This window comes from Mirounga leonina, unplaced genomic scaffold (genome assembly GCF_011800145.1).
Source record: "Mirounga leonina isolate KUSES-001 unplaced genomic scaffold, KU_Mleo_1.0 Mir_115, whole genome shotgun sequence".
In the NCBI taxonomy this organism is placed as follows: domain Eukaryota; kingdom Metazoa; phylum Chordata; class Mammalia; order Carnivora; family Phocidae; genus Mirounga; species Mirounga leonina.
The window spans coordinates 46348229-46362157 of record NW_023270268.1 but is presented as its reverse complement, the minus strand read 5'-3'; the positions used below and the strand labels follow the sequence as shown (position 1 = coordinate 46362157).

General features: G+C 37.5%; 1 long non-coding RNA gene across 2 annotated transcripts in view; it reads left to right on the top strand.

The window, feature by feature from the left end:
* The window catches only part of LOC118005302, a 91917-nt gene that overhangs the window by 52632 nt on the left and 25356 nt on the right, over positions 1 to 13929 (top strand). Inside the window, exon 2 of one of the 2 annotated variants that reach the window (XR_004677801.1) lies at positions 13396 to 13456. The exons of the other annotated variant lie outside the window; for it this stretch is intronic. This is a non-coding gene — a long non-coding RNA (uncharacterized LOC118005302). The remainder of the gene's footprint in view (positions 1 to 13395; positions 13457 to 13929) is intronic. 2 annotated transcript variants of the gene reach the window in all.

The following is a 13929-nucleotide window of genomic DNA, read 5'->3' as shown; positions in this document are numbered from 1 at the left end:
TCAGGGGCCAAACCTCATGTCATTTCCAAAGGTGAAAATGTTTGGGTAATACCAGGCAGTTCACGTTGCTAGGGAAAACAGTAGCTGACTATGGGAGGGAATAAATGGGTCATATAATGGGGGAAATTAAATATGACATTACTACTTTGAGAAAGGCTCAGAACAAGAGATGATATTGTCTTATAGCCCAATTTTATACCAGACGCTTGAAAAGGTGAAGACCACGTCTGCTTCTGCAACCTGACAAGGAGAAGGGAAACCTGCAAACCTGAGTGGCATCACTCTGGGCGACATTTTGGTTATATGATATGATGATGGATTATACCGTTAATGACCGAGTGGGACTCTGGTAGTGTGCCAGTATGTTTTGATCCTTTTATTTTAGTCACATTTCTGGCCATAGTGTGATAGGGTATAACACTGGCCTTGTTGTTAAGGTTATAATGTTGATATTAATAGTTAAATTGGGAAAATGAGTTAAAGCTTCTACTGATGGAAAATGGCCTAAGGAAGAACTGAATTTAGTCAATCATCAACTCATTTCTATGCTAAATAACATTGCACAAGTTTATCGTAAGGTACACATAATGGTAAATCAAGGAGCAAAAATATAAATGTAATATATGTGATGACTTTATAGGATAGATTAGTTTTTTTCTCTAAACCTATCCCTTCCCCCACAGTGGTTCCTCCAAATGGGTGGCACATTCATGTGATACTATCCCTGTGTCTACCATATAAAAGCTATACTAAATATAGTTGCCTGGATGAATATGATTGTTTTCCTATAAGACAGACTTGGCCAAAGTCCAGAGGGTAGCCTTTATAGTAAATCATTTGATTTGGCCAAAGGAAAGATCTGGCCTTTATCCCCAACCAGTGGGAGGTAACTTTTAAACTCCATGATTTTCTTAGATGATAGGAGAGTCTTTGTTCTTCTGGACCACATCTGATACCTTATGCTATTGAGGTGACTTATGGTAGTCACCTTGGGCCATATGGTATCAACCCGACTTCTGGGAAGTAGAGGACTAGGAACTGAGTGCAACCGCCTGGGCAATAAATCAATTATGTTCACTTAATGAAGTCCCCATAAAGCTGTGGACACCAAAGCTTGGGTGAGCTTCCTGTTTGGCCCTAGCGTGTGCATACTGTCACACATCAATGCTGAAGCGTAATGCGTTCTGAAGACAACAAACACTTCACATTTGGAATTTTCCCAGATTCTGTTCTATGCGTCACTGGCTGATTTTAATTTATTCTTTCCCTGTAATAAACCATAACCATGTGTACATTAGCTCTCAGTGAGTCCTATGAGTCCTTCCAGTGAATTATCAAAACTGACAGTGATTTTAGGAATCCCCCCAAACTTGTAGTTGGATTCCAGGATTCCTGGAAGCACTTAGCTGTTCAGAGGACAATGCCCTCACACCTCACATTTTAGCTAACTTTGGAAATTGTGTATGTGTTTAAAGCAGAGAAACCAGACCAAGTAAAATACTCTGTCCACATATACTTCATTTAGAAATAACTGTAACTATTGCAGGAAGCAAAGACACATCAAATTATTTTTTAATAAATGCCACAAAACAAATAAGTCACACCAGATACTTTGGAAAGAATAAGGTTTCTGTTATGCAGCATATTTAGGCAATGACTTCACCCTTCTCTTTAAAGGAATTTATATGGTTAAACGACCCCTGTGGCTGTGACCCCACTTCCGCCTCACCTGCAGAGGTTTAGCACTGCTGCCTTGCAGGCCTTATGTGAGTTCCCTAAAATGTCATGGTCTCTCAAAATATAGGGCATGGATTTTCTTTTGCCCTGAGTACTTTCCATCAAAACTTCACCTGATTTATTAATGTTTATCCTTCAGCCCTCAGCTTAATTCTCATTTTCCAAAGGAAGCTTTTCCTGCTGACCACAGAGTATTCTTACTCACACTTGTATAAGAACATGTAACTTCTGTGCGCCTGGGTGGCTCAGTTGGTTAAGCGTCTGCCGTTAGCTCAGGTCACGATCCCAGGGTCCTGGGATCGAGCCTCTTCTCCCTCTGCCTCTCTCTCTCTCTCTCTCTCTCTCTCTCTCTCTCTCTCGTCTCTCATGAATAAATAAAGAAAATCTTAAAAACAAACAAACAAACAAAAAAACCTATGTAATTTCTCCTTTACGACATTTGTGACAGTTGTGATAATTTGTGTCTGTCTCCCTTTCTAGACTGTAAGCTCCATGATAATGGGGTTGCCTGTTTTTCCTACCTTTGCTAAGTGGTTGCTATGAGCCAGGTTCTGTAAGCGAAGTTATTAGTTTACTCCATTCATACTATTCTGAGTCAGATGTCTTCCCTGTTGCCCCCCTTTATAGAAAAAGAATATTTGACATGAAGACATAAATTAATATGGAGAGTGTTACACTCTAAAATGTAGGGAAACCAGGATTAGAATCCATGAATTTTGACTTTAGGTCCTATATATATATTTTAAAAGATTATTTATTTATTTGACAGAGAGATAGAGAGAGAGCACAAGTAGACAGATCGACAGGCAGAGGGAGAGGGAGAAGCAGGCCCCCCACTGAGCAGGGAGCCCAATGCAGGACTTGATTCACGACCTGAGCCAAAGGCAGACGCTCACCCATCTGAGCCACCCAGGTGCCCTAGGTCCTATATTTTAAAAACTCCATATTACAGTAGATAGTCAATAATACTTGTCGAATAAACAACAAAAATTAATAAAGTATGTGGGTAGTAGGATACTCTCCTATGCTTTACAAATACTACCACTTCCAAAAATTTAGATGATAATCTTTCATACCATAATTGTATTTTATCTTTTATAATCAAGCATATACTCCAGAGCTGTAGAAATATTAGTGAGCTCGCAGAAATATTAGTGAGGGAATCATTTACTCCCAGGAGAAGTATCAGGAATACATTAGATTGAATCATATAAAATTACAATTTTGAAGGAAAAAAATAGCTCAATGTCAGTAATTTTATATAGTTCAACTCAATAAAAACTTTTTTTGTTAACAAAAATCCAAATAATCACTTTTTTCCCTCTAAATTCAGCAGCATATGAAGCTGGCCTGGGCTTTCTACAAAGTGAAACAAGATGACAAGGTTTATGTCAACAGGAAATTTATTGCCAGATTAAAATACAAAGAAAACCCGCCAAAGAAATTTTACAGACAAAGTATCTGAAAGGAAACCACTTTCCCTTGCTCCTTTGTGCTTGCTGAGACAATTGAGATACTGTTATTGGATACAGTTGCACACTCAAAACACTGGTGCTTCTCTCTTCTCCAGCATCTCAGAAGAAATTTTAACAGAGGATCTGTAAACCTTGATCCCACTCATTTAACCTATTTGTATTTCCCAGTGATGGAAAATAGTAAAAACACACAAATAAACAAACAACCTCCCCCAACTACAGTAATCACAAGAAACCCAAACAAACTCAAACCCTTTGACTGAAAAGCAAAGCAAAACAAAACTGAGATGCTTATCTATATCAGTCTACCTAAATTCAAAAATTGTTTCTTTTGTGGTTCATACCAGATTCTTTGTTGAAGTAGTTGCAGTGCAAAGCTGAACCAAACCAGAGTGGAGTGTATTTTCACGATCATTATTTCCTTTGAAGTTACTGCTGGCTTCAAAGCTTTTACCACCTCACCTTTCTTGAGAACCTGAGTTCTAACGTCACTTCGTGGACCCTCTCATGCAGAGCTTCTGGAATCTGAAATTGACTTGACATCTGGTGGGACATTATTATTATTATTATTTTCTCTGTTTTGTGGAATCCTATGAAGTTTTATCCCAATCATGAAGATACTTTTAGATGGGTGAAGGCAATCGATGTTTCTTCTCTTGCTTTCAAATAAATGAATGGACCAAGACCTGGTAGCCATAGAGTTAGAAGGCCTTTCCTCATCCTTGTGTGCTTTTGAAAATTCTTCAGCAGTTTATTCATAACATCTGGATGTAGTTCATAGCTCATGCTTAGGGATTATATGACACCCTCCCTCCTTTTAAATTGCCTGCAAAGAGCATGGATTTTGGAGTGAGATAGATTACCATGACTTAATGGATAATATTTTTCCAAAACAGTATTGTGAGGATTAAAAGAAAGTGCTTCTGTAACTTTTAAATGCAAGGTTTTGAGGTCCACATGAGACATTCAGTGAGCATTCATTTTCTTCCTTGTTTCCTTCGTTCAGTGTATTCTACACTCCACGATGGTCCATCGCTGGCTATAATTGCCTGCTGTGTGGAATACTCACTGTTTCTTCTCTCAGTACTTACATCTATGATTCTGTGTTCTGTCTGTTCCATAGACATAACAAAACTTCCCTGGCCTTCCTTTAGCTTTCTGTTCCTTGGGGAATCTTCTGGAAATCTTCAAGTTTAGCTTGGTTTCAAGTGGTACCATTCTTAACCACTGGCACAATCTCCTGGCATTTAGGGTTTCTTTAAAAACCAGTTGCCTAGACTTTGATTTTCTTCTGTTTTGCCAAGAAACTTCATTAATTTTATTTATAACTGAGCCTCCTATGAGATGTGAAAATTACCCAAGAGAATGTGGAAATTACCCAAGAAAATAGGCTTGTGAAATGCTATTAAATTATACTTCAGATCCTTCATGAAGCAAGCTTAATCATTGGCCCCACAGTAAACTCCATCTCAGGGTGATATTATACAAGTCTTCCGGGTAGTCCTTAGAGAATACTGGTTAGAAGGGACTAGTCTGCTTCTCCCTGTGATACACACTTGTATACATCCAAGAAGTCTAGCAATAGCCTCAATTTTTTTTTTGTTCTACTCATTAAATAAACACGTATACAGCACCTACTACTACTGTCCAGCTCAGTGACAAGCACTGAAGATTCAACAAGAAACAGATTATGGTTTAGATTAACAAATTTATTATCTTATCTCACAATAAACTAACAAATAATTTTCACCATATGAAAAGCAGTATTCTAATTATTATATATAATATCTCTGGTAATATATGATACAATAAGCCTATGAAGTAGGTAGACTAAATTTATCTCCATTTTACAGATGAGGAATCTGAGACACAGAGAGGCTAAGCAACTTATTCTAGGTGACACAGCTGGTAGGTGGAAGACCCAGGATTCAAAACTTGGCTATCAGACACTGTTAATGTCCCGCCACATAGTCCCTTGGCCTATTTCTGAGTTCATCTGCAGGGGAAGTAGTCAGTTTCCACTTACTTCTAGCTTCCCACCACAGGCACCTGTTATCTATACTTGTCAGCCTGAGACCTTTCTCTGATTCTTGTTTGGGGGCTTGCTCAGCTTTTGCAGGGGGAAGCTTAAAGGTATCAGGTCTTTAATGCTCCAGAGAAAACTCTCTGTGGGAGATGGATATGGTGGGTAATCATCTTGTCCCTCATCTTTTGGAGGAAGGGGGAGTATTCTAAGACAGGCTCCATAAAGTGCCTCGGCGCATCTTGAATGGGATGGAGCTCCAGCTGCACTTAGGGGTAACCTGCTCACTGCTTTGCTTTTGCCTATTTTTCCCCCTTTCTTTCCCTACTCCTTCATCTGTGCTTCCTGGGATCGCCTCTCAAAACAAGTACCTGCCCCCAAATTTTATCTCAGAGTTTGCTTTTGAAGCAATCCAAACTAGGGCATATAAAATTCTCAATATACCACCTCTCTGCAATCTTTGCTTCCTTAGTCCATTTGGTCCCTGCTCAGAAAGGCCTGCTGGTCCATGTAACTTAAAATGCTTATTTGTTAGGTTACAGGTTTAGCTGCCAAAACAAAGAGACCCAATATTGAGATTTAAAAAAATGAATTGTACTTATCTCTTGTATAACATTCCAGAAATAGATAGACAGGGAGGCACCTCCTCTTCTGAACATCTTTCAGGAATATAGATTGCTTCTATTTGGAGGTTCTACCATTCCCTAGAGTCTTTGTTCAAGCTGGTTCACATTCCTGCCAAGAGAGGAAAAAGAAAGAAAGGTATCCTTTACTAAGTATTTGTCTTAGAATAGGCACACATCGTTTCTCTTCACATCCTATTGGCCAAAACATTGTCAGATGGCCTAGCTACAAAGGAGCCAGAGAAATACAGTTTCTACTCAAGGAGCCATGTTTCCTTCTATCATTCAGGAAAATGGATATTGAGGATAATTAAGAGTCTTAACCAAAAATAGCATCCTCCCAAATAACATCTATGTATCCTTTCTCCAGTCTTATTTCCCATCAATTCACATCTCACTATTTGATGACAGATAATTGTTTCTCATCTGTCTCCCCCACTAATATATAAATGCCTTGAGGTGGAGACTTTGTTAGTTTTGCTCAGCACTATAAATCCAGGGCCTAGAATGGTGCCAGAAGTCTGAAATCGCTAGGGCTATACTCCCTCTGGGGGATCAAGGGGACAACTTGTTTCTTGTCTTTCAGCTTCTGGTGGCTGACCTGGCATTCCTGGGCTTGTGACCACGTCACTCCAGTCTCCAACTTTGTCTTCACATCATACCTCTTCTTTGTGTTTATATCTTCTTCTTTTCTGTCTACCTCAGTATCCCTGTGCCTTTCTCCTTACAGGAAACTTATCATTGAATTTGGGCCCACCCAGATAAATCACAATTATTTCATCTCAGGATCCTTAATTGAATCACAGCCAAAAAGGCCCCTTTTCTGAAAAAGGTAACATTCATAGTTTCTAGAGTTTTTCTATAAAAATTTTTTTTGAGCTGGGGGTGAGGTAGGGTGGGTAGTGGGTAGGGTGGTGGTGGTGGTGCATTTCTCTGCCTGCCACCATCCCTTCTCTGGCCCCAAATGCTCACATCCATCCCACATGGGAAAATATATTCACTCCATCCTAACATCCCCCAAAGTCTCAATGTATTATAGCATCAACTCAAGTCCAAAATCTCATCTAACTCATTAACCCCCTAATCCCAAATATCATCATCTAAATCAGATATGAATAAGAGTCTGGGTATGATCCACCTTAGAGCAAAATTTCTCTTCCATCTGGACCTGTAAAACTAGAAAGTAAACTGTTTCTAAAATACAATGATGAAACAGGCACAGGGGAAAACAAACAGATTCTGCAGACCAATAAAATATGTCTCGGCATCAGATTAAATCATTGGGCCACCTGGTTGTAGACCTTTGCTGGAGGAGGACTGTGGAATTCCTCCAGGGAGAAATGTATATACATTTGATGGTGATGGGGTGGAGATCTTAATGAGATATTTTGTTAGGGAAAGTAAGACTCAAGAGCCTGATTGAAAAATTTCAAGGAAAAAGATGGAGTTATTGAAAATAAGTCCTGTAATTTTTCTATAAATTTCAATAGATATATGGAAAAATATTATTTGTTCATTTTAATCCTTTTATCTAGATCTATCTACCTATCTATATTTATCTACCCATCTATCTAATGAAATTTATAGAAAAATTGAAAGTATGGTGCAAAGAACAATTTCATTTTTCCTGAAGCACTTGACATAAGTGGCCAAACTGTTGAACCCATCACCCCTAATATTTTAGCATTTCCTACAAACCAGGACATTTTTCAAGGTAACTGCAATATAAACAAAACCAGGAAGTAGATTTTGACATATTACTACATCTAATCAGATTCCATTCAAGTATTTTCGGCAGTTCCAATAAGGTCCTTTAGTCTAATCTAATCCTCATACCACACTCAAACTTGCCAAGTGTCCCAATGACGCCTTAGTAGCAAACATACCGAGTTCAGTGTCTATCTTCACATTTAGTTGCCATGTTTCTTCAGATTCCTGAAATAGTTCCTTGGTCTTTCTTTGCCTTTCATGGCACTTTTATAAGTTACAGGCCATTATTTTATAGAATAGATATAGATAGATCCTTTGATACTAGTTTGTATTTTCTAAAATTTTATATGAATAGAATAATACATTATGTACTCTTTTATTTTTTTGCCTGCTTTCTTTCACTCACCATAACAATTCTGAGATTTAACCATTTCTGTAACTCATTATTTTTTTTGGGGGGGTGGTTACTAAATTACTTTATTTGAAGACATGGCACAAATGAAAAAACTTAAGTAGATGCTTAGGTCATTCATTCTCTTTTTATTGTTGAGCTTACTCCATTATATGGTTATACCACAATTTGTTTATCTATTCACCTGCTGGAGAACATTTGGGTTGTTTCCAGTTTTAGGCTATTGCAAATAAACTGATGTGAAAATTTGCGTACACATATTTGTATGGACATATGCTTTCATTATTCCTGGGTAACTACCTCGGAGTGAAATAGATCAGTCCTATTAACTTTTAAAAATATGTTAAACTCATTTCCAAAGTAACTGTGCCATTTTCATTCCCACCAGAAGTGTGTAAGAGTTCTGTTTGCTCTATGTCCCACTGAGTATGGTCAGTGTTTAAAGTTTTAGCCATTCTAGTGAGTGTGTAGTGTTATCCTTTTGTGATTTTGATTTACATCTCCTTAATGACGACTAATCATGTTGAACATCTTTGCATGTACTCATTTACCACCCATACAATCTCACTGGTGAAGTGTCTGTTAACATTTTTTTTTCCATTTGGGTTGCCTTCTTATTAAGTTGTAAGAATGCTCTATATATTCTAGATGCAAGTTCTCTTCAAAATTTTGAAGAAAATTGCTTATAAACTAACTTTTTCGGGCGCCTGGGTGGCTCAGTTGGTTAAGCGACTGCCTTCGGCTCAGGTCATGGTCCTGGAGTCCTGGGATCGAGTCCCGCATCGGGCTACCGGCTCAGCGGGGAGCCTGCTTCTCCCTCTGACCCTCTCCCCTCTCATGCTGTTTCTCTCTCAAATAAATAAATAAATAAAATCTTAAAAAAAAAAAACTAACTTTTTCCAAAATTTTAAATGATTACTCTGCTTTGCTTTGTATTTAAAAAAAAAAACTTCACTAAACCAAAGTTCACTAAGACTTTACCCTATGTTTTTTTCTAGGTGTTTGATAGGTTTTGCTCCTACATTTAAGTATATGGTCCATTTTGCACTGATTTTTAAAAATATGATGTGAAAATGTAAAGTAAGAGTTGAGTTTTTTGTTTTTGTTTTTTTTTTTTTTCATGTAGCAAAACTGTTTTAGAATCTTGATTGGGGAAGTTATACTTTCTACATGTCCACACTGAGTTATCTTCCATCATTGTTGAAAAACAATCAAGCATGTATGTGTGTATCTATTTCTGGGCTCTTTATTTGTTCCATTGACCTGTACATCCATTTTTATGCCAAAAGCACAACTTTTCCTCAGTTGGGTTAATAAATATCCTTTAAATTATTACTGTGTTCTTTGGATATGTTGCCATCACTTTTTGAGTAATTCTTTAGTTCCTGGCACAAAGGCATAGTCTATGTTCATCTTGTATTGCCTTAAGACATACAGTCAGCCTTTTCTCCGACAAGCCCTATTTCCTATCAGTGAAGAATGGTATTTATTATTTTTTTTTAAGATTTTATTTATTTATTTGAGACAGAGAGAATGAGAAAGACAGAGAGCACATGAGAGGGGGGAGGGTCAGAGGGAGAAGCAGGCTCCCTGCCGAGCAGGGAGCCCGACGCGGGACTCGATCCCGGGACTCCAGGATCATGACCTGAGCCGAAGGCAGTCGCTTAACCAACTGAGCCACCCAGGCGCCCCGAAGAATGGTATTTAGAAGCCGAGATCTGAGTGCTAGTCATGAGCACTCATGACTAGTAGAGCACTATTATTGCCATACCACGTGGTGGACAAGCTAGAGCATATATGTATGTATATGCGCACACATAATAGACACATATACACAGGATGCATACATTTACATCTATAATTCCCCATCTTTACCTACTTATTAACAACCACTATTTCACATTGATACTGCCAATTCCAAAATAAGGTTAATTCTAATTTTTTTTTTCTTTCTGTATTTGAACTGCCTTCTGTGACAATGAGAAAGCTGGCTTCTAGTATCATAAATATATCACTTATTTGATCAACCTCCCTTTATGTGATCACTCTGCCATCACCACTGCCACCCTTCTTCTGCATAAATTCCCTCCTTATCTTGCCAGGCCTCTCATGCTGGACTCTCCTCTATGTGAAATCCTGTTTCACATTCTTGGGTTATGATACCTTTTGCTTGACTGTTTTCACGGAAGGATGCCCTCCTTACCCTGCTTAGACCCAGATACCCCAAACTAGAACACTCCTCTTCAGGGAATTCCCCTTCTCCACCCCTGAAACCTATGCAGATATTTACCTAAATTAGCTACATTGAATGGCCTTATGATTGAACTGTTCTGGAAAGAAAAGAAAGAGAAGAAGAAGAGGAAGAAGAAAAAGAAAAATAAGAAAAACAGTGGGATTGATAAAAAGTAACTATATTTTGGGGCACCTGGGTGGCTCAGTCAGTTAAGCGTCTGGCTCAGGTCATGATCTCAGAGTCATGGGTCCAGCCCTGGGTCGGGCTCCCTGTTCAGTGGGGAGTCTGCTTGGGATTCTGTCTCTCCCTCTCCCTCTGTGCCTCCTGCTGCGCTCGCTCTCTCTCTAAGCGAATAAACAAAATCTTTAAAAAAAAAAAAAGTAATTACATTTTGTCTTTGAATGATAGTGCAACTCTACTATTGATATTACAGGAAAGAGTATCTTAAGACAGGAGAGGCCTCAAGGACATATAAAGTACATGTAAATAACATATTCATAATCTGTACTCTAATTTACATTGTATCTTTAAATTAAATGTAACTATGGAAGTCAAGGCTGCTACAGCTGTCATTTCACATATTCCTCTCCCCTCTACTGCTAGGGTAAGACAAATAGTGCATTCATTATTGTGATTATATATTTTTAAACTCCAACACAGGAGTAATGGTCGAGGAAATTTAGAAGTGATATCTGACATTCACTTTTTAAGTTGCTGGGTTTTTTCTTGAATCTTTAAGAGAATTAAGCCTTTTGAGATGATTTGCTCAATAAATAAGACGACTTGCTTCAGTGCTTGGTCAAGGGACATAGAGAAGGTTAGTAGTTAGAGAGGACAGATGGGTGTGAGGGGACTGAAAACCAAACAAGCAGCAGGAACCTGTAAACAGATGAATCCATATACAGAGTTGGTAGAAGAAAATATCTGCAGTCAGGAATGAGCTATAGAGGTTAATGTTAACACAAAGCTCTATGAAATTAAATTTCATTCATTATTGTGGCATATATGTATAAGTATTAAAAAGGTTCTAAGCTCCAGGAATGAGCAAACCAGAGCAGGAAAACTTTTTGAAAAATTTAAATGATGTAAGATTTTACTTTTATCACACTAATATTCATGGTTTCATAAACACAATGAAAGGCATCATTAAATTATTTTTAACAAATTCTAAAAGTCCTAGGGAGTAATTTCACTTACTTTGGCCTCTAAAATATGAATTCCAGTTTTCAAAAAATGTAATAAATTCTTAAATCCAAAAGCTACAGAACACCCACTGAATACCACTCTGTATGTAGATTGAGGCATCAATTGAGGAAAAATTACTCTTTAGTTATTATAAAATGAACATGAATCCTCCATTAATTGTTTAAGGGTCCACAATGTATAAAATTTAGAGCAGCTATAAATATAACAAGGAAACAATACAATTCTGCTATCTAAAGCCATATACGCTGGTGTCATAACACACATACATTCATATTACATGAATTCAATAGTTTATGCTCACTGAGAAAGAGAGAGAAGTAATGTAAATACTCTGGGTACATCTGCCAGCCAGAACAAATAAAGGCACAGGAACTTGAAGCGAGCATGAGATTGGAATCCTGAATCAGTTATTCCCTTAATCATCTCAGTTTCCTCATACCTTTCAGAGTGTGAGCATCTCATTTTACATAGGATGATTCTGGTCAAATATATTTATTTTTCAGTGATGAGATTCCTATAGGTATGCCAACATTTCATCTGATCCTAATAAAAATAATTGTGCATCTTTAAGCACTGAAGTATAAAGTATACATCTATTAAAAATAATAGTACACTTTTTAAAAAGAACTTCTATTCTGGAAAATAGCAAACACACCAAGCTTCGGCTATTAGCAAATCATCAATAATCTTGTTTCATCTCTATGATAACAGCCCACTGAGAGGGGATCCCGGTGTGAGGCTCGATTCCACAGACCCCGAGATCATGACCTGAGCTGAAAGCAAGAGTTGGATGCTTAACTAACTGAGCACCCAGGCACCCCTGCCTTCTCACTCTTTAAATATAATAATATACTTTAAGATATACTCTTTAGACATAAATTAGCCTGTGTTAATATTATTTTTTTACTTTTAATTTCCCTTGAATTACTATCCTTGACACTTATTGTAGTTGCTTTTCTGAAATTAAAATAAGTAATCTATATTGTTTTGATATTTGGATATTGAGATCTGCATACCTAATTTCATGTAATTTTCCAAGTGGTATAAGAAAATGCATTATTATTTGCAAAAATTGTAGAGATTTTAAAGTAAACTTTCTGAATAGACTCAATATGTTAGTTATTAGAAAAGTATTTTTCTTTTTGAAGAAATTCGCTGTCTTTTGTGAAGTCCTCTGTGTTATATGGACTGTGAGTGAGACTTCTACTATATTAGGTTCTTTTTAGTTCCAAAAGGCCAGGTATACTTCTTTTGAATTTTACAGGAAATAACTGATTAGAAGACATTTTCTCTCTTTCATTTGCATTCAACCAACATCAAAGATATGTATGATTGCACGCCATATACCATGTATTAGGTATAAGGCACCTTCCGGGTATTGTGGGTGGGAACAAGGTGAATTGGTCATAGTTCCTGCCCTATAGCCACTCACTTTAGTGTGGGAGGGAGACCCATTAAGAAGTATCTCTAATTCATACCAGAAAAAGAAACTGTTATAATGGAGATACAGTATATGATAGAGATATGCAAGAATACATGATAGAGAGTTATCAGTCTTGCCTGACTTCATGGCAAAGATGAGATGTGAGTTGGCTCAAATGAATGAAAAGAGAAGGATCTTCTAGGCAGTGAGAAAGTCTTGAGCAAAGATATGGAAACAGAAAAGTAAACATTGTTTAGAGAAATAATGATTAATCTGTTGTGTTTTGGACCTGTGTTTAACATGTGTCTAACGAATAGTTCAAGATGAGATGAATAATTTTGTGGAAAATTCAAATGCCTGGTTGTCAAGTTTTGACCCTGTTAGAAAGGGACACTATAGAACAATATTAAGCAAAGATGTATTATTACTATTTTTTTTTTACTTTTCTCCATGGTATTTATAAATGAAATAATGGTAGTGCATTTCAATATGTCTATTCATATGATTTTCTCTTTTTAATCTATAACTCTTCATATTGCTTTACTCTGCCCAGAGGAAGATCAGCATTGCTACATCAGAGAATGAAACAACAAAAGGGTGAGAGAACATCAGTAGTAAGTTTTGAATTGCAAAATTGTATTTTTTGTTCTTAGCAAGACAATAGCTTAAAATTTTAGTATTGCCACAATATAAAGGGAATTTCCAAATTTCTATAGCTTCCACTGAGGCATCTGGAGCCAGAGGTCTGACTAGATCTTATTGCTCCTTCCCTGGTGTGTGGAATGGACTCTGTTTTGAGGCTAAGTCCCTTGAGAAGAAGCAAAATATGATGAAGAAAAGAGGAGGAAGTAGAGAGCCCAACCACATGCTCCATCAGACTGTGGAAAGAGATGACAAAACCTGATGAGAAGAGAAAAGAACATCTATGGCAGAGAGATATCTTCCTGAAGGCATTGTGGCCTTGAGTATCCTTCTCTGTTACCTCTGCCTACGTAAGAAAGCTCATTTATGCTCACATAGCATGTCTCCAAAAAGCATGGAGGAAGAGAGGGTATCTGAAATACTTACCTGAGAAGGACAGAATCAA